The sequence below is a fragment of the Armigeres subalbatus genome, chromosome 2, assembly GCF_024139115.2.
Source record: "Armigeres subalbatus isolate Guangzhou_Male chromosome 2, GZ_Asu_2, whole genome shotgun sequence".
Lineage (NCBI taxonomy): Eukaryota > Metazoa > Arthropoda > Insecta > Diptera > Culicidae > Armigeres > Armigeres subalbatus.
In genome coordinates, this window is record NC_085140.1 from 63,274,663 (window position 1) to 63,296,793 (window position 22,131).

The 22,131-nt window shown below is 40.5% G+C and overlaps 1 protein-coding gene across 5 annotated transcripts in view; it reads right to left on the minus strand.

Annotated features, from left to right (window-relative positions):
- The window catches only part of LOC134208746 (lysophospholipid acyltransferase 6), a 111,399-nt gene that overhangs the window by 47,412 nt on the left and 41,856 nt on the right, over positions 1 to 22,131 (minus strand). The gene's annotated exons all lie outside the window — the stretch shown is intronic.

Below are 22,131 nucleotides of genomic sequence, written 5' to 3' on the forward strand. Positions count from 1 at the left end.
AATGCGCATTCTGAACTGCCCATGAAAAAAAAAATTCCATACGATTCTTAATTTTAGTTTTTCACGATTTACTCAACTTTAGTAAGGATTTTCGCATAAGAAAATAACATATACACCAGTCGGAAACGTAAACAAACATAATTTCTGAAGAAATGAAGGAAAACCATCCAGCCGTTTTCGAGTTATGCATGCGGATACGAACACAGACTATTTCATGTTTATAGATAGAAATAGTAATGATTTGTATTCTCCAGTGTAAAATATGACAACTGCAAAACGCGCAATTATTTTGTGAATTTCTACTAAGTTTCAATCGCAATTCACAAATCCCTCTTCTTCGAATACAATTGAGGAAACTCTGTGAATAAGATTGACAAATATCGTAAAAAACAAAAACCAAATATTAATTTTTATTCATTTACACGTACATAAGAATAAATGTCAAACCTAATCCAAATCAAAATGGATTCAATTGACGCTACCTCGTTGAAGCCTCGCACCTCAAGAATCTTGTCCACTGAATTTTTCCCCTTTTTTTCAAAGGCGTGGGATTTTCAACCGACACCTCGGGAAAAGTTTTCGCCGGTTTTTTGTCCCCACATGTTTTAAATGGGACCGATTTTTTTCATTTTCCGTACCGAAATTACGCCAATCTCGTCCATTCGAAAATAGAATAGATGTACCAGTCGTGGCTAACACCAATATTTCTATATTCGCCGAATGACCCATCAAATACCCACAAAACATGTTCAGATCATTGAACACGTTTGATACGATAACAGCTTTGATCTCCTCCAAAGCAAATAAAATATAATAGTATAATGGATATAATAGAAAAAATCTAAAATGGGATTAACCATGATATGAACCAAAAATTAAAATTAAAATAGCTCCCATGTCCATCCCATCAGAAACCAAGCAATGAAAAGTCATTTGATTTGTTTTCTTATTTTTTTCCAGCAGTAAGCAGTGAGCACGCATGTTAGAAAAAACAAGCGACGAGATTGGTGCTGTATTTCTTTGTTTTGCGATGAGATGAATATATGTTCAATGAGATGGTAAACGGAACAGTTCCCTTAGTTGTACTTATTTAAGTATGGTGACGTTCTCATGGGGTGCAACCACCCCATGAGGACAAAATCCGCGAACCGAATTCCGGAGGCCTTGAAGGTTAGTTGTCATACTAGGGAAAAAAAATTGCCGGATTTCGATCCCAATATATTTTGAATGACGGAGATATTGATTTTCCATGTCAAGAACGCCACTTTAAAAACATATGAGAGAAAAATCTACAGACAAGATTAATTTTACAAACTAATCTTGAAATATATGACGTCATAAAATCCAATAAAAATTTTCCTAGGTGTGGAGCTACCTTGAACTGGTTTTTGTTCAGCTGATTTATCAACGTTTGTACATATCCGCCTTTAAAAACAAGCATTACGAATGACATAGAAGATAATACGACTCGATACAATCGGCAACGATCTAGGCGACGAATAAAGGATCACGATTGGAAGCTTGGAACATGGAACTGCAAGTCGCTAGGCTTCGCAGGTTACGACAGGATAATCTACGATGAATTACATTCCCACAACTTCGACGTCGTAGCGCTGCAGGAAATCTGCTGGACAGGACAAAAAGTGTGGAAAAGCGGGCATTGAGCGGCTACCTTCTACCAAAGCTGTGGCACCAGCAATAAGCTGACCATTCCCGCGGAATGGTAGTCCAAAGAACTTTCTTCCCCCGCAAGAATATCCACAAGGCCACATGGAAATCACCTAATCAAGTAACGAAAAACCAAATCGACCACGTTATAATCGACGGTAAATTCTGCTCCGACATCACAAACGTACGCACTTACCGCAGTGGGGACATTGAATCCGACCACTACCTCGTTGCAGTATGTCTGCGCTCTCGACGGTGTACAATACGCGTGGGAGTCGTCCGCCGCGGCTAAACATTGGGCGGCTACAAGACGGTAGACTAGCCCAAGACTACGCGCAGCAGCTGGAAGTGGCACTCCAAACGGAAGAGCAGCTAGGCGCAGTGTCTCTTGAAGATGGCTGGAGAGATATTCGATCCGCCATTGGTAGAACCGCAACCGCTGCACTTGGGACGGTGGCCCCGGATCAGAGAAACGACTGGTATGACGGCGAATGTGAGCAGTTAGTTGAGGAGAAAAATGTAGCATGGGCGAGATTTCTGCAACATCGCACGAGGGAGAACGAGCCACGATACAAACGGGCGCGGAACAGACAAAACTCGATTTTTCGGAGGAAAAAACGCCAGCAGAAAGATCGAGACCGTGAAGAGACGGAGCAACTGCACCGCGCTAATAACGCACGAAAGTTCTATGAGAAGTTAAACTGTTCACGTAAGCGCCACGTGCCACAGCCCGATATGTGTAAGGACATAAACGGGAACCTTCTTACATACGAGCGTGAGGTGATCCAAAGTTGGCAACAGCACTACGAAGAGCACCTGAATGGCGATGTGGCAGACAACGGTGGCGGTATGGTGATGAACCTAGGAGCACGCGCGCAGGACATGCGACTTCAGGCTCCGAATCTCCAGGAAATCCAGGAGGAGATCGGCAGGCTGAAAAACAACAAAGCCCCTGGAGTTGACCAACTACCAGAGCTGTTTGAACACGGTGGTGAGGCACTGGCTGGAGCGCGCACTGGGTAATTACCAAGGTTTGGAAGGATGATGTTCTGCCGCAGGAGTGGATGGAAGGTGTCCATCTACAAAAAGGGCGATAAGCTGGATTGTAGCAACTACCGCGCAATCACATTGCTAAACGCCGCCTACAAAGTATTCTCCCAAATTTTATGCCGCCGACTAACACCAATTGCAAGAGAGTTCATGGGGAAACCATATAACTGGACGGACGGAATATTTTTTATTTCAAAGGGATTGTTTTATTATTCATATATATATTTAAAATAAATGCGTTTACAATACATGACATACATATTTAACACATTCAAAAGATATGTGCTTCAAGATCCAATCTAATAAATAATACATTTGATTTCTTGATTACAACCTGTACGAGAGTGGACCAACAACAACAACAAAAATCCGCACCGAAATGGGTGCTTTGGGAGTTCTTCGATGTGTGAGGCGTAAATTGTGAGTGTGTGTTACAATCATTTTCTGCTTCTCGTTCGTACAAAGAAGGTCAACGGAGGGTTCATCGTATCTCCAATTTGTTTCCTTTTTCCCAAGCAGCGAAACGAGAGGTGAACTATACCAGAGGCAAGCCATCGAGTGTGTCATTTGTTTTTCCTCGTTGTGTATTCCATGGATTCGGACAGCAAGGATGCTGAATTTCGACGTAGGATTTAGAAAATTGCTTGGATCAGAAGCACGAAGAAAGCATTATTTTTCGTTTTTATACACACACAGACACAATCATGCTAAGGATAGTACTTTTTGATATTCCGTGAAACGATATCTTTAACTTGTTTGTCTGCAACATAGTACATTCAATATGCGTATATCAGAATCTAACTGAAGGTTGAACATTTTCGTTAAAACATAAAAGCTGGTGATGTTACTGAAACTATAATTACCATTACGCACGAAAGAGAAAGGCCGTTCAAGGGTCGTTATAAAGGTCTCAGCGCTCGCGAAACCTAGTTAAAAATATTTCTTTTGTACAAAACTGAGAATCTTCTACACAATTATATTACGCCCAACAATTTATTCACAAGGCACATTGTATCGCGTAAAACTTAATTTATGTATTTAAATTTAATGTGCCATTATTATCAGCATTCTTCCCAACCCAGAATAGTCCTTAAAAAGGGGACGTGCAATAAACGTTAAACTTCCTGACGACGTGCTTTCCGCGGCTTGTTTTTTTTTTTCATGAAGTGCCTTTTTGCTTTCCAATTTCTCGCTTTAATGTCCTAGCGTAAACCTGGCGAGCGAAAAGCAGAAATTAAATTCGCTTATCGGGACTTACTGCATGTCTGGGCAATAACAAAAAACAAGAGATGTGCAGCCGAGCTGTTCTCTTGTCATAATCGAAGTTATTGTCCCATGCGTTGCTGTTGCCGTTTATCATTTTCCGTCGCAATTGGGACTCATGTTTTCCCTGTGTATTATTTCTTTGTCATAATGAAAGCAAAACATTTTCCATCCTCACGTCAATGAACAAAAAGTCTTTCGGTGTTCCCATCGTTCTTGTTTGAGTGTGCCACTTCTCCTCACCCGTGGTTCCGATTGGGGGTACGTTAACCTCTGGAAAGATTTGGAAAACCTATCCTTTTGGCTACGTATGTAAATACGAATATGAGCTGTAGTCCTGAAGAAGGAAGGCAATACAATTTGAGTAACACTAATGCGGAATGATTCTCTTCTTGTTACTTCCGTGAAAAACAGAAAAAAAACATCAGTTTCAACAACATGTGTAAATATGCATGTCGGAGTACTTTCGTAGGTTCATCTGAACTACAGATATAATTTATGGAAATACCTTATTCTTCAACCATGACAGCCAAAGCCATGGTAGGAATGTTCTAATATTGTTGATAAACGTTCACCAGTCGTTCGTAACCTATATTAACTGGATCAACTAATCCTCAAACATGTGCCAAACTCGGTAGTCGGGCAAACTAATCTCGGTTCAAGTTTCACCGCAAAAACTTTTGACACTTGTAATCTTGTTTTGCACTTAGTACTAGTGCACAGTGTGAACTGGAGGGGGTTGCTAATCTTCAAAACACCTTTGGTAGAACTTATTCCACACACCATCCAGCCCCAAGATTAGATGACCAACTCAACTAGAATCTAATCGATTAGTTAAATAGGTCAATCGATTCACGTTGTACCTATCGACATCGTCGGTTGGAAAGCTTGCCTACACGACAAAACGGTCAGTAGCAGGGACTGTCCTCTGTCGGCATAATTTGTTCCATATGTCTATGTAGGTAGATGGCTTGGCTATCATTGTCCGGCATATGTAGGGGCCTTCCGGCTGGATATTAGGAGGCTCCATTGACGCTGGCGATCATCCGAGAGCGAGAGTGGAACCCGTCTTCCACAGCAGCAGAAGCTGGGTGTCACACTGGAAGATTATGTGAATGAATGAACATTGGCTTGTCGGGTTGTTTAACTTACAGAAGCAATGTGGGCAGTGTGCCTGGCGGATATTCCACTTCTGCATAAAGAGCTAGAACGTGGGAGGAAATTGAAATTCATCCACTTAAAGCGTGACGGCCGGCTTATATGTGCAGATAGGATTACGGGTCTCTTAAATATGCCCTTCAAATGTATATACAGAGGCTAAACGCACTCGATGAAGAAGGATATACAAAACTTGGCCAGAAAATAGATTAATGTGCGGAATATAGTGGAACCGATTTCTAAAATGCTCATACATAATCTTGTTTGCATCATTTTTGGAATGTGTGAATTGCTCTTTTTGGTAAAAAGAAATCCTTAAGATGATTGATTATATAATTAATTGCGTGTTGAATTTCGTGTTTGGGGCCCTCCTTAGCCGTGCGGTAAGACGCGCAGCTACAAAGTAAGACCATGCTGAGGGTGGCTGGGTTCGATTCCCGGTGCCGGTCTAGGCAATTTTCGGATTGGGAATTGAATAATGTTCATACAGTACTAAAATAAAAGTCAAATGATCGTCATCCCTCATAGGGATAATGCCACCTCGCAGCTTTGTATTCATTTAGCACTTCCACACTTATTAACTGCGAGGTTCTAAGCCGACATTCCATTTTTGCGTTCGTATATCATAAGGCTGTCCAGAGAAGTCCAGAGAAGTCGAGAAAACTTCCAACTCGAAAATTTCCTATACCGGAACGGGAATCGAACCCAGCCACCTTCAGCATGGTCTTGCTTTGTGGCCGCGCATCTTAACGCACGGGTCACAAGATAAAAGAGCTATTATCGCAAACATTGTAATTATAGGTTGAAAGTAACATGTCACATCTCTTTTATAAGCAATTCAATTTATAGACAGACATTAAAGTAGATTTCTGTTATTGCATTGGTGCCATTTACTGTTTGGCCGCACGTTTGTCTGACTCCACTTAAATTTAGGCCAGTTTTCCAAATTAGAAAATCTGGCTCAAGATAAAAATTGAAATCAGTGTAAAAAGTGGGATAAAAACTATTGGGTTTAAGCAAATCTTATAAAATTTAAAAATAAATGGCAACGCCGTCATTCTTGTTCATAGTTTGCGTACTTTTCGCTTCGATGAGACGAAAGCAAGCTATTTTCGGGCCGATGGAAAATCTTTTTGTCGTCATTTTTAGCGAGGAACATCTTTCACCCACCACTAGAAGGAACATGGAAAATGAACGAAAATCCTTCCTACTTGATGTTTCATCATTCTTACGCATCACTCGCGAAAATTGTCGGTGCATAATTATAAAAATGATATGACCGCAACGGGATTCGAACCCAGACCGAGGCCACCAACAAAAATGACGCTGGGTTGTGCTTACTCTCGCCACACCACCGCATCGACTGCTTATAGGAATTAGGTTGTTGGTTTCATAGAGGCTACTCTTGTTGGCATTGTCTAAGGAAGGCATTACATTGGAATTGAAGGCATTACACGAAGGTTGGCATTACATGAAAAAGATGAAAGAAGTGATAAAACGAGCATATCAACTTTTCACGTCACAGGAAATGGTTTCCTCAGTGTTATCTAATGTTTCCACTAATACAATCTCATGCTCTATTTCAAAGTATTTAGCTCAGTGATCCCCTTTTTATCATTCCCGATATTTCGGTGTACCGTAATCCGGGGGAAAATTGATCATTTTTTTAATTGTTTTCTAAATATTTCCCTCGTAAGTGTGAGAGTGTGTTCTAACTCAAACATCCCCATCAGAAATGGTTTAGAAAAATTGCGCTGCTCTCGAATGAACTTTCCAGAATGACCATTTTTACGGTCGTTCCGGATTATAGGGAAGGCCGTATGGTGGCCACCTACGGTTCTAGCAGAGTAAGAACTGTGGAATATCTCCAAAATCACCATCAGAAATGGTTTAGAAAAAATTTCGCTGCTCTAGCCCGAACGTCACAAAATGACCATTTTACGGACGTTCCAGATTTTCCGGAAGGCCGCCTGGTGGCCACCTGTGGTCATAGCAGTGTGAGAAATGTGTTTTAACTCAAACATCTCCATCAGAAATGGTTTGAAAAATTGCGCTGCTCTCGGACAAACTTTCCAGAATGACAATTTTTACGGACGTTCCGGATTATAGGGAAGGCCGTCTGGTGGCCACCTACGGTTCTAGCAGAGTAAGAACTCTGGAATATCTCCAAAATCACCATCAGAAATAGTTTAGAAGAAATTGCGCTGCTCTAGGACGAACTTCACAAAATGACCATTTTTACAGACATTCCAGATTTTCCGGAAGACCGCCTGGTGGCCACCTGCGGTCATAGCAGTGTGAGAAATGTGTTTTAGCTCAAACATCTCCATCACAAATGGTTTAGAAAAAAATGCGCTGCTTTCGGATAAACTTTCCAGAATGACCATTTTTACGGACGTTCCGGATTACAAACAAGGCCGTCTGGTGGGTGGCCACCTACGGTCATAGGTGAGTGAGAACTGCGAATTAACTCCAAGGTTATTATCAGAAATAATATAGAAAAAATCGCTTTACTTTAGAATGAATTGTTAATGAAATTAATACATAATTCGTTACTGGTAACTTTTCCCAGTGGACCTGAGCCTTTTATTTAGCTATATTTAACCGAGCCTTCTATCGAATCACTTTAATTATCTTTTCAATTGATGAAGAACTAATTTTTTGAGGAATACATGGTGGTTTGATGCAAATTGGTCAACTGACTAAAAAGATATCTCATTTTTACTCAATGTGTTGTACTTTTTACAACGATGCGAGTCCCGGAAGGTTATTTCTTTATTATCAGACTAAGGCCGGAGTGGCCTGTGCTGCACATAAAAGTCTTCTCCATTCAGCTCGGTCCATGGCTGCACCTCGCCAATCACGCCGTCTGCGGAGGGTCCACAAATCGTCATCCACCTGATCGATCCACCTTGCTCGCTGTGCACCTCGCCTTCTTGTTCCCGTCGGATCGTTGTCGAGAACCATTTTCACTGGATTACTGTCCGACATTCTGACTACGTGCCCGGCCCACCGCAGTCTTCCGATTTTCGCGGTGTGAACGATGGATGGTTCTCCCAACAGCTGATGCAACTCGTGGTTCATTCGCCTCCTCCACGTACCGTCCGCCATCTGCACCCCACCATAGATGGTACGCAACACTTTCCTTTCAATAACTCCCAGTGCGCGTTGGTCCTCCACGAGCATCGTCCAGGTCTCGGGTCCGTAGAGAACTACCGGTCTTATAAGCGTTTTGTAGATAGTCAGTTTCGTACGGCGGCGAACTCTATTCGATCGGAGCGTCCAAAGTACGTACGATTTCTAGCCACTATGCGCCTCCGATTTTCTCTGCTGGTATCGTTATCAGCGGTCACCAGTGAGCCCCAGTACACGAATTCTTCAACCACCTCGATTTCGTCACCACCGATAGAAACTCGTGGTGGGTGGCTTACATTGACCTCTATTGAGCCTCTTCCTATCATGTACTTCATCTTCGACGTGTTGATGACTAGTCCAATCCGTTTAGCTTCGCTTTTCAGTCTGATGTAGGCTTCCTCCATCCTCTCAAAGTTACGTGCCATGACATCAATGTCGTCGGCGAAACCAAATAACTGGACGGACTTCGTGAAAATTGTACCACTCGTGTCAATCCCTGCCCTTCGTATTACTACCTCCAAAGCGATGTTGAATAGCAGACACGAAAGACCATCACCTTGCCGTAACCCTCTATGCGTTTCGAAGGGACTCGAGAATGCCCCTGAAACTCGAACTACGCACATCACCCGATCCATCGTCGCCTTGATCAACCGTATCAGTTTATCCGGAAATCCGTTTTTGTGCATTAGCTGCCATAGCTGGTCCCGATCGATTGTATCATATGCGGCTTTGAAGTCGGTAAATAGATGATGTGTGGGGACGTTGTATTCGCGGCATTTCTGCAATACCTGACGTATGGCGAACACCTGGTCTGTGGTAGAGCGTTAAAAAATAAATCCCGCCTGGTACTGCCCCACGAACTCTCTTGCAATTGGTGTTAGTGTTAGCATAAAATTTGGGAGAGTACCTTGTAGGCGGCGTTCAGCAATGTTATTGCGCGGTAGTTGCTACAATCCAGCTTATCGCCCTTTTTGTAGATGGGACACACGACATCTTCCATCCACTCCTGCGGCAGAACCTCATCCTCCCAAACCTTGGTAATCACCCAGTGCAGCGTTCTAGCCAGTGCCTCACCACCGTGTTTAAACAGCTCTCCTGGTAGTTGGTCAACTCCAGGGGCTTTGTTGTTTTTCAGCCGGCCGATCTCCTCCTGGATTTCCTGGAGATTCGGAGCCGGAAGTCGCATGTCTTGCGCGCGTATTCCTAGGTTCATTACCATACCGCCACCGTTGTCTGCCACATCGCCATTCAGGTGCTCTTCGTAGTGCTGCCGCCACCTTTGGATCACCTCACGCTCGTTTGTAAGGAGGTTCCCGTTTATGTTTTTACACATATCGGGCTGTGGCACGTGGCCCTCACGTGAACGGTTCAACTTCTCATAGAACTTTCGTGCGTTATTAGCGCGGTACAGTTCCTCCTTCTCTTCACGGTCTCGATCTTCCTGCTGGCGCTTTTTCCTCCCGAAAATCGAGTTTTGTCTGTTCCGCACCCGTTTGTATCGTGCCTCGTTCGCCCTCGTGCGGTGTTGCAGCAATCTCGCGCATGCTACATTCTTCTCCTCAACTAACTGCTCACATTCGCCGTCATACCAGTCGTTTCTCTGACCCGGAGCCACCGTGCCTACACTACAAAAATTCCACACATTTTTATTGGCAAAAATCCATTAATTTAATTCATGATTCTAATTAGTGCACACATAACCACTCTCCACGCAAAGTACAAATATAATCTATAATCAAATAAAATGTATGTGTGGTCTCTAATATGCAGTTATTGAATTTATGTGTGGGTAAAAATTGCATATATTTGGGTCGCCAAATTGCAAAAAATTATGTGTGCGACAAATATATTCAATATAAAGAATTTTTTCGGTGTAGTGCAGCGGTTGCGGTGCTTCCAATGGCGGATCGAATATCTCTCCAGCCATCTTCAAGAGATGCTGCGCCTAACTGGTCTTCCGTTGGGAGTGCCACTTCCAGCTGCTGCGCGTAGTCTTGGGCTAGTCTACCGTCTTGTAGCCGCCCAATGTTTAGCCGCGGCGGACGACTCCGACGCGTGTTGATCATCGTCGAGAGTTTTGAGCGCAGCCATACTGCAATGAGGTAGTGGTCGGATTCAATATTCGCACTGCGGTAAGTGTGTACGTTCGTGATGTCGGAGAAGAATTTACCGTCGATTAGAACGTGGTCGATTTGGTTTTCCGTTACTGGATTAGATGATTTCCATGTGGCCTTGTGGATAATCTTAAGGGGGAAGAAAGTGCTTCGGATTACCATTCCGCTGGAGGCTGCAAAGTTTATGCATCGTTGGCCGTTGCCGTTCGATACGGTATGCAGACTATCCGGTCCGATGACCGGTCTATACATTTCCTCCCTTCTTACCTGAGCGTTCATGTCACCGATGACGATTTTGACGTCCCGCAGTGGGCATCCATCGTATGTCTGCTCCAGCTGCGCATAGAACGCTTCTTTCTCGTCGTCGGATCTCCCTTCGTGTGGGCAGTGCACGTTGATGATGCTATAGTTGAAGAAACGGCCTTTTATCCTCAGCTTGCACATCCCTGCGTTGATTGGCTGCCACCCAATCACGCGTTGGCGCATCTTTCCCAGCACTATGAAGCCGGTTCCCAGTTCGTTGGTGGTGCCACAGCTTTGGTAGAAGGTAGCCGCTCGATGCCCGCTTTTTCACACTTTCTATCCTGCCCAGCAGATTTCCTGCAGCGCTACGACATCGAAGTTGCGGGGATGTAATTCATCGTAGATTATCCTGTCGCAACCTGCGAAGCCTAGCGACTTGCAGTTCCATGTTCCAAGCTTCCAATCGTGATCCTTTATTCGTCGCCTAGGTCGTTGCCGATTGTATCGAGTCGTGTTATCTTCTATGTCGTTCGTAATAGTTGTTTTTAAAGGCGACTTATTGGGCCTGCGCAAACCTCGTGTCTCGCTGGAGGGCCGTCGTGTCAGGGCTGTTTAGCGTCCCACCTAACACCTAACACTTGGGCTTGTGCGCTTTGAGCGGCACACAGTCGCTTTGGCGGAGCCGACTTGCGGATTCATGCAACTTTTTATAGAGGTTTAACAGGGCCCACTGTCAAACCCCACCACATCCTAGGCAGGCGCCACAACTCGCAGATGGCCTGGGGAGGGATCGTCCCGCCCTTGGACCCTGCTGTCCCGGAAGGTTAATAAGGTTGGAAAACCTTCCCATCTCGAGAAAACGAGGACCAAAAGAGGCTTTTTGGGCCCACTTTGTTGACAGCGGTTGGTCAGACCATCAACATGACGCTTTTAGCGATTCCCCCTTTGGGTTTCGGAGGATATTCCTCGAGGAATAAAAAAAATATTTGTATCATCCTCTGAATATAAACTTCATGAAATTCAAAAATATTACTTTCCTTTCACCTCTTTTATCACTCCCTAGGCACTAAGACATATTTGTTTAATTAAACTGGGACGGTCGCACAGCGGTGGAAGGTCGGACAAAACCTCAAAAAAAATTCGTGATTTTCGTGAATCCCATATTTTTTTAATTTAACATATAACCCCCTATATTGAATGAGGTAATTTAAAAAAAAATTGATTGTAGCTTGTAAAATAAATTTTTGGTGTCTTATTGAAGTTCGTTCCGTAAAGTGTCTCCTGAACAAATATGTATGAAATTTGGCTAAACTTTTTTTGGGACAGATTCTGGTATTATGTATTAAAATCTATGTTTTTTTCTACTTTCCGGTGATTAATGTGGTGAATTGTGCATAGCTGCGCCAAAGCGGGAAATTGACTGGTGCAATGTTAGAATAAGGAAGCTGTCTTTGTTATAGATCCTAGGGCCTGGGCTTGCGGAAGCCCTTGGAAAGCATAAGGTATGTCGGATAACCATTTTAACCTCAAAATGAATTCAACGTTTCAAAATTACTCTGAGGTGAAGTTTTGAACGCAATCTCAGGTTTTGTCCGGGATTTGTATGAGGGCCCGCCACTGTGGGTCGGAACGGCCAAATTGAGTGGGATTAACAATAGGTTGATGAAAATATTCTGCAATGTTTTACATTTTTTCCCATTTCATGCTAATGGTGGAGATTCTCATCGATTTGTTTTCGGCGAAAAATGACAAAACAAAACTTTGCCGACTGTCCGGACGTTTCGGTCGATTTACTGGCCGACCATCTTCTGCGGACAAATCTTCCACTTATTTTCTAGCAGACTGTCATTACTACTAACTATTGACAATAGTGACAATAGCAGACAGCCATTACTACTAACTATTGACAATAGTGTCAATAGTTAGTAGTAATGGCTGTCTGCTAGAAAATAAGTGACTGGAAGATTTGTCCGCAGAAGATGGTCGAAGTCCAGTAAATCGACCGAAACGTCCGGACAGTCTGGCAAAGTTTTGTTTTGTCATTTTTCGCCGAAAACAAATCGATGAGAATCCCCACCAGCAATTTCGCAGCGATTGATCCATTGTAAACATTTCATACTAATGGTAGGTCAATTTTCCGGTTATTTTCACATTTTGATGCACAATATGCTATGTATGCTGAAGATTTGCATTTGTTTCATAAGGGTCCTCCTTCGTTCTTTAGAAAGCTCCAAACGCAGGGAGCACCCGTTCTGATGATGCATTTCAACTTGTTCTACACAGCTGTACGGTCCCCAACACAAAATGAGCGAGAATCATCACTTCTCTGTGGGGGCTGTCTATCCGATTCTGTTTTTTTTTCCCACTTGTATACAAGTTTGATGGATTTGTTATCTTGGCTTTTATGATTTTGAACAGCTTTTGCTTATCTTTTTCGTTGTTCGTTATCTATTGAGAGCGATTGCGCTCCAATATTGTATTTTTACAATTTTTCAAAAATTAAAACTTACTATTTTTTGTATTTATAAACACATAAGAGCCCAAGACGAGTCGAATGGTGAGGAAATCTTGGAAATCGCTTTTCCCGTTCGTGAGTTATATTGCCTCACAGGAAATGCAAACTCATTTTTATATATGGAAGATCAAAGAAAAGAATAGAATAAGATGAGAAGATAAAATATCAACTGTCGAAGTTGGTTTGGTGATTTCCCAGTTAAATTATAATTTACAGAACTAAAACTGTAAACATAAAGAGTGTACCTTTGAAATCCGCACACATTCAAATTGCTCTAACTTTTGATCCGTTGGGTAAAATTAATTAAAATTTTGCGTAGACATAGTTTTATGTACATGTAAACACTAGTGAGTTGATCCTGAGCAGAAGCCATGAACTGAATAACAAAACATGATATGGACTTGATTGATAAACAAGTTGGCCAATGCGGGAAGATACATTCATTTTATGATCTCGACCCCAGTGAGGTTATATTTTAATTATCTATCGGTGAAAGACAAGGACAATAATAATGTGAATAACTTACATATCGCTTTAGTAAGTTCGTTAACTAAACGTTATATTGCAGATTCTCACACTCTATATTATATTGAATAGTTGCAAAACTGATTCAGATAAAGAGCAAGTTATTTGCTTCAAGCACAACAATACTACCAGTAGTGAGTTTCTCCAATATATTGCAAACAATTCTGGAATTCCATAATGATAAAGTTTTGTCATTTTGCTAAAAGTACGAGAATGAATGCAAAACTAATTATTGAAGAATGTGTAATTATCAAACCAATCCAACAGTGAACACCAAAACAGTAGCGCAAAAACTCACATTGGAATGGGAAGTAATTATTAGCAGTCAACGAACATCCGTTCGAACCTGAGGAGCCATGTCGCACACAAGCATTCTGCTGTCTTGTTGTTTCGGGCAGCAGCGCAGTGACTGTAGGAACTTTGTAACCCAAGCGTAATGAAAATGAATAATGAACGAAAGAAACATGGAGATTTATCTCCTTTGTCGATACGACCACTACTAAACCATGCGGCGCTATGCTTTGGATAATATTTAATACGAAAATCCAAAACGTTGGTCTTGAACAAGTCAAACGCTTGTCGGTTGCTTTTTGCAGATACTTCTGTATAAGGGAGAGTAGTCATCGTTGAAATATAAAGAACTGTGAGTAAAAATCCATGCTGTAATGTTTTGAGACTTCAAAAACTGAACTATTATAACCGGATAGTCAGCTCTTGTCCTATGGAATACTCTTCATTGTTTGAACTTACTTTACAAAATGTATTTCATTATTTGCTGAAATGTTATATTTTATAATTTGTACTGGCGATTTTTGAATATGTGTTTTTTTGTATACCAGGGGTGATAAACAAAATGAAATCTTTTCTGAACAGTTTAACAATGTGGTGTTAAAATAAGTATGATAAAATTGAACATGAACAATTGCGTAGATATGCTCACTAAAGGCAGCCTCCCTTTTCACAGTAGGTTCTTGTGTTGTCTGCTAATGATGTTTTATTCCACTGCTGCAAATTCTTACTTCTGCCGATTGCACCACCCGAAATAAATGTTCGTGTTTGCGTAGAGTAGCAACTACGCACATAACAAATATGCAAATAATCTTCAACCAGTTTTTTCCAGTTTAGCTACAAGTCATTTAGCCCAGGGCGTTGACTATGACAAGCGTTCACATCGGCATCGATGGACGTCGGCGCGGTAAAATGCTATTCCCGACGAATGTAGAATTCAAATGATATAAATCTGGAACTGCATGCAACATTGTTGGTAATTATACAAAAAGTCTGACTCCTACAATTGTGATTCATAGTTGGAGACACAAAAAAATAAATGAATACGAATGATGATATGATCGACTGAATAAGTTAAAAAATTTCCCGTTTTCAGAAATATCATGCTGTGTACTGCGAGCTATGCTTTTCGTTACTTTTCTACGAAATACAAAGTATGTAACTCCATAATTCTAATCATAATCCTAAAAGTAATAAATTCAACTAATTCATTTCATTTAGATAGCATCCAACAAAGCACTAAAATGACATTTAAAGTTTTATATCATGAATATTTGATAGATAATATTCAGAAGAAAACCCGGAAGGCCGTAGGCTTCGTGGAAGGCCGCGTACACGATGGCTTTTTGCAGAAGAAGAGGACCTGAGGTCGTTAGTCCAGTGGAAGAGGATACTCCATTCGGCGTAGGTTTATTGAGGAGCTGTAGTCCATCAAGTATCAAGTAAATATCATGACTATTTTATATTGATTGGATATGCTTAATTTAAAAATCTATAAAACTTGAATAAATCCAAGACGTTTTGGGCTTCTAATTAGGGTTCCTCATATCCTAGGATTTTTATCATTAACAAGCGGAGTATGGGTAATTAAAATTAATTTCTTATCACAATTACTTTTCAAACATAATCCAATTTTAGTTTATGTTTATTACACATCTACCGAATTCCATGGAGTATTACGCAACTGAATCCTGGGACTCGAATTGACAAACTAGACGAAGCCATTCAACCCAGGAGAAGAAAAAAAATCTCACCATTTCTTGGAAGAATGATAATTTTCCGGCACCATTTGCCGCTTGCCGTTGGCGTCGATTTCCATTTGACCGGACGGCTCCATGAACCTGTCGAAAGGGAATGCTGCTTACTACATTCCTCCGCTTTGTCCGCCGGAGTGACCCTTTCAACTCTCAATGGTGTGGTGGCTGAGAGAGAATTTGCTTTTCATTCCAGTCATTTTCCATTCCATTGATGGCAACTGTTGAATGCCCCCAGCTGCTGGACTAGCTGCGGCCGGTCGGTCGGTCGACTCTGCCTGCGGGTGGAATCGCTGTAAACGGTATCTCCTCTATGGAATTCCCAAAGCGGATAGGAGTGCTCTTTGGCATGCTTGGTTACAACATTTCCACTCTGTTGATGGCTACCAAAATGCTTTAAATGTGATGGTCATCGTGGTCGTCATATTTCAAGTAGATAGTGCAAATGGTAGTTGTTTTGAATAGACACTGAAAAGGTTGTCGAGCAGCAGATATCATGGTTTTCCATCAGAATTGTCCTTATATAAATACCGCTTCTTCTTCAGTTTTAAACTTATTGAATCCGTATTTAGATATTCTTATCACTGCAACCAATTTGCTGATCTATTGTGATACATTGAAAGGTGTGTGTAATCTCCGGGCGACATTGCAACATTTATATACTACAATATTGAATAAGAATTTGATTCTTAAATTTTATAGGATTCCATCAGCCTTAGATGAAAGGCAAAACGTTAAACATTATCTTGATTTTTTTCAATCGGCATTGGAAGATAATGAGTCGGACGATAGTCTATTATGCGAGCCACTGAAACGTTCAAGGTGATAAATTTGAGACTAACTAATTCATCGACTTTTGCGTTCCCACCAGTTTTACAATCAATAAAAAAACGATAACATATGCGTGATAACATGATAACTGAACTCAAGTTTTGCAAATGTATGTTTTGTATCGCCAAGTCTTGAATTTTAAAGTTTGAATACAATACAGACCCCATTCGATTTTGGCAAAGAAAGTGGTTAGAGTCCGAAACCGACGTATAAAAATAGTAAAAAAAAAAGCGTAAAAAATTTTTTACGAAAAAACTAAAAAAATTAAAATCCGCTTAAAAATGGGCACAGTATATCTAAGGTCACAATAAGTGAAGAAATGTGAAGAATCATGAGAAAAAAAATATTCGATTTTGGAAACACAAATGCTCAAAATCGAATGGGATCTGTAATTAGAATGAGATTTTAATCACGAGCTGTATTAAGGATTTAAAGAAGAAAATATTATTAATCGCATATTATACGGCAGGTTTCTATGGGCTGGTCCCTAAAGTGGATGTCGGGAGAGAAAAAATATGAAAAAAACATTATTCTACAAAAAACTGGATGAAGACTGGCGATTTCTAGCGAGGCCACGAACAAACTGGCTGCACGGAGTAGATTCTGATCTGTATATCCTAAATGTGCGGGAGAACTGGGAGAACATTACTCAAGATTAACGATTACGGATACACCAGGGTGTAAAGACCATGTAGCTAACACCAGGTGTCCAAGTTATATTTGTTATACTTCCAGTTTAACCACTTTGGGAGTATCAGGAAACTTGGCAACTCGAATAAACAGTCAGATTAGTCACCGCCCCAAGATCCGGCCGGATATTCAAACCAAACGTAAAATCTGCATTACTATTTGTCAACGAAACCTGGCATGTATTAGTGGAGAACACTCAATGGCTGTACAAACATAGGTGTTCATCGACAGATGTCTACGATATAAAATTACTTGCATATCTAAACTGGAACTCAATCGTCCGTGTGATCAGGAGACAATTGCAAAGAAATCCGATAGCGCAGGATTGGAATTCAGCTGGACATTATTACAGAGAGAGACCCAAGGACACACGATGGTGTAGCCTTAATAGAGAAATAAACGAAGTCTGCATTAGCAGTAACAAGTGATTCTTCTTAGCCTTTTTATTCGATTAAATTATTAATAAAACACAATATTGTCAATAAAACTTGTAAAATGCTTATATGGTTAGATGTTATGATGAGATGCAGAACTGAGAGAGTAACTCTATATTTTTTTAAATACACTTTTTAGAGATAGAGCTTTTTAGAGCTCGATATTCTTGTCTTTCTCGTATTTCACGCCAGGTAACAATCAAGAAAAAACAAGTTACACAGAAAAAAATTATGAAAACTAATCCGTGCGTAAAAAATAAAGACGTGGAAAATTACACTCTTCTTTGCGTACATGGATCTTTTCCAACAAGTTCACCCTAAATGTATGCAATTTCTATAGTATGGCACTAAATCATAAGAAATTGCATACATTCAGGTTAAAATTTTGTTTATATTTACACTCTTTTTGGCATTTCCTTTATGTGCATTACTTTCGTAAATTTCAACCACTTCTATCTGTGTATTGTAGTCAGTATAACTCTCTATTGTTTCAGTCGATATATATATGAGATATTCTCATTTACAATAACACTTGTAATCTGCATAAAATGATCACCATATATGGTGTTTTTGATCGCTATCAGCTCCCCACATATGAATTTTAAAATAGATAATTTCAAAACTCAGTGTCATCATCTGAAATAAAAATGTCTCCCCACCGAACAGTCTCTAAGCGCAGAACTTTATCCAAATGTATTATTCACCATAGAAATAGTTAAATTTCGCCGAAAGCACCTCATTGTTTACCGTTTCCTGGTTCACTATGAACAAGCGCGAAACAGAAATCATCCCCATCCTGTGGAATGTCACTGAACGTCACTAACACGATGGGGACCACCAAAGTTTTATTAACTTTCCACATTTCCCCGAAATTGACTTCGAATAGGTACACGGTTCTGCTGTGTCCTCACTTGAGTGCCATCGTTTGCTTGTTTATGTTTTTTTTCGCCACCATAAACGCACTGAAGCATGGATTGTGCCACCGTTCGAGTTATAAATTCTAAACCAGGTTCCGCCAGTTTTAACTTCATTCAAATGTAGTGCTGGGCAACAACAGTTTGGTGTTTTGCACCACCATCGAACGATACCATTCTGTGATAGTGAAAACGACTGACAGAATCCATTTTATAAGGTTCAGGTGTCGCATAGAAGTGTTTGCACTAGTCAGGTGGTTACAGTTCCGTTCTCAAATGGGTTGTTAAATTATATCCCAATTCATAAAGCTCGGCTCGTAGAAGAGGTACAACCCGGGTGAGCGAAATTAATTCATTTCAATTTCAATTACTACCAATTGAAAAGGGTCCGTCCGTACCCCATACCGTGTTGGACTTTAAATGGCAGCAATCACACCGAACGGACGGTGCAACAAGCTTCGGGATGGGGCACGTTGAAGCCACTACAGAAAGGGACACACCACTTGGGTACACAATTCATTATTATGCATTACAGCGTAGATTATACAACGCGCGGACAATACACACACGGACACCGAAGGATATGTGGCCCCCATTGGGGTTTGTCATGGATTTGGTTTGGGAAAAACCAAAACCATGCAACAGATTATGGCGGTTGCGACCTATCTAACTATAGATACAACATGTGGCAGCTATTACTATCATGAGTGCGGTGCTTTCGGAGTAACATCTGTTGTGTTTTCTAGTGGCTCTAGCGGAAAACTATTGAGCCGTTGGGGGAAAAAGACAAGCAAACAAGTAAACAAGGCGGCAGAATGGAACAGTAATAGAACGGATGTTTACTATTCCGTAAGTGTCGTCAAACTTCGAGTATTTGTATCACGTTGGCGCCGCCGGAAGCATTTGGTAAACTTCAGAAACCAGTGGTACTTGTACTATCAACTCAACGTGTTTGAGGTGCGATGCTGGGTGCCGTTGGGTTCAAATACATCTAAGCTGGGCTGAGTAAACTAATTGAAGGGTAGGTACAGTGATGTTTGTATTAATAGCAGCAAAGGCCGATTTCAAATTTCAATACAAAATTGCCAACTTTGGCATGCTGTAGCTAAGTTCGTTCCTCGAGTACCGATTGAGCTGGCAAAGTGAACTACAAACATGTTGAAATTTGCTTACACCAAATATCAAATTTATTGAACAGATTGTTGAAAAATTACATACCAGGTAAATTTTTCGAAAAAATAGCTGTGCCTATTTTGATATATTGTCCAATTTAAATGTCATATTCCACAATTCATGTTATTTACATAATCTTCTAGGTATCACCTACAATCAAGTTAACTATTCATTCAGTTGTTTTTCAGATCAATAATACAGAACAAAAATTATTGTTTTGCTGCTAATAATACGAACACCACTGTACAATGTACATGCCAAAAGTTGCTACTCAGTTATTGATCGAAATTGGTGTAAAAAGTGCTATGATCCAAAAGAATATGATTTAAGACTCTCTACCAATTTTGAAAATACACGTCTCAGCTGTTTTAGTACTTCCATTTGCAACAGCGTCGTATTTTCAATTGTAACAACACGTGGCATGGGCCATCCATTTTACCTGTTCGAGCGTCTGATAGAACGTGAGCAAAGGAAGTTGTTGAGAGCTGATATTCAAATTCCAATTCGCAACAAATCCAAATTTTTCATAATTGATGCCAAACATCGTTCATGGAATAATTCTCAAAGGAATTCCAATGGTTTTTTATTGAAGATTGTTCTGCGGGATATTATACTATTCAATATCCCAGTGGATTAACTTGTTTTTCTTCCAATCAAAATCCTTCGACAATTGATTTTGTTTTAAAGGATTCAAGTCAGCTGTGTGGCCAATTGGTAACTCATGCTGACTTTGACTCTGATCACCTTCCTGTGACGTTTGAAATCTCACAAGAAGCCATTATCAATCCAATCAGCTTTACTTTTAATTATCATAGAGCTAATTGGGATTTATATAAAAGGTATATCGATAGGAAATGTTGATATTCCTCTCGATACCAAAAGTGATATTGATAATGCGCTATCTTTGACAAATTTAATTGTCGAAGCATTGCAATTCATAAATGTGAAATTAAATTCAACTCCATTATTATCGACAACGATGTTCAGCTTCTGATCCGTCTTAAAAATGTGAGGCGAACTCGCGATCCAACGATGAAAGTTATTTGGCGTGATTTACAAAGTTAAATTTAAAAAAAATTTCGCTATTCTTCGCTATTCGCCATTCAACTTTGAGAATAATGTTTCAAAGTTGGATCCCAGTTCAAAATGCCCAGAGAAGTCGAGACAATTTCCAATCCGAAAATTGCCTAGACCGGCACCGGGAATCGAACCCAGCCACCCTCAGCATGATCTTGCTTTGTAGTCGCGCGTCTTACCGCACGGCTAAGGAGGGCCCCATACTCATCACAAAACTTCCTGAGAGCTCTTTATCCTTTTTGGTTAATTTATTTGGGCTCATTCACAAATTACATAACGCAATAAAGGGTGGGTGGGTACATAATATTGCGTTACAAAATGTTACGGTTTGTCTAGGGGGTGGGTGGGTTTGTTTAGTTCTGTTACGGGTAACATTTATGATAATTAAATAATATAAAAAAAGAAATTTTAAATTAAATTCAAATTTGTCAGTATTATTATGTACTATGAAGGATGTTAATGAAGAGTTCACTAAAAATACCAATTTATCATTTTTGTGAAATTTTAATAAGATGTTATGCGTCACAGGTGGGGGTGGGTGGGTATGACGGAAATGTTACAAACAAGTCACGGAGGGGTGGGTGGGGGTTAAAATCCGTGTTTTTTGCGTTATGTAATTTGTGAATGAGCCCTTTAACAAATGTTTTCAATTGGCATACTTTCCAGATAAATTGAAAAACGCCAAAGTTGCTCCAATTTTTAAGCCGGACAAAAATCCAGCTGAGGCTTCTAGTTATCGCCCAATCAGTTTGCTTTCTTCAATAAGCAAACTGTTTGGAAAGATTATTTTAAATAGAATGATGATTCATATTATTGACAATTCTATTTTTGCTGATGAGCAATTTGGTTTTCGCCATAGGCATTCACCCACTCATCAGTTAGGGGCCCATATTGTATAACATTTTTACTTCTAACTTACCTGATTATTTGGGTGTCAAAGAATTTTATTTGGAGATGACACGGGCCTTTCAGCCAAAGGGCGTATAATTTGTAGTAGATTGCAAAACAGTTTGAACACTTTCTCCGCTTACTTGCAAAAATGGAATATTTCCCCAAATGCTTCCAAAACTCAGCTTATAATTTTCCCACATAAGCCGAAAGCCTCCAATTAATTGGTCTTCCTTCTTTTTCTTCTTCTTCAATGGGTCTACATTCCAACTGGAACTTGGCCTGCTCTTCAACTTAGTATTCTATTAGCATTTCCTCAGTTATTAATTGAAAGCTTTACTATGCCCGAAATTGAATGATTATGTACCTTGTGTGGCAAGTACAATGGATACACTATGCCCAGGGTGTCGA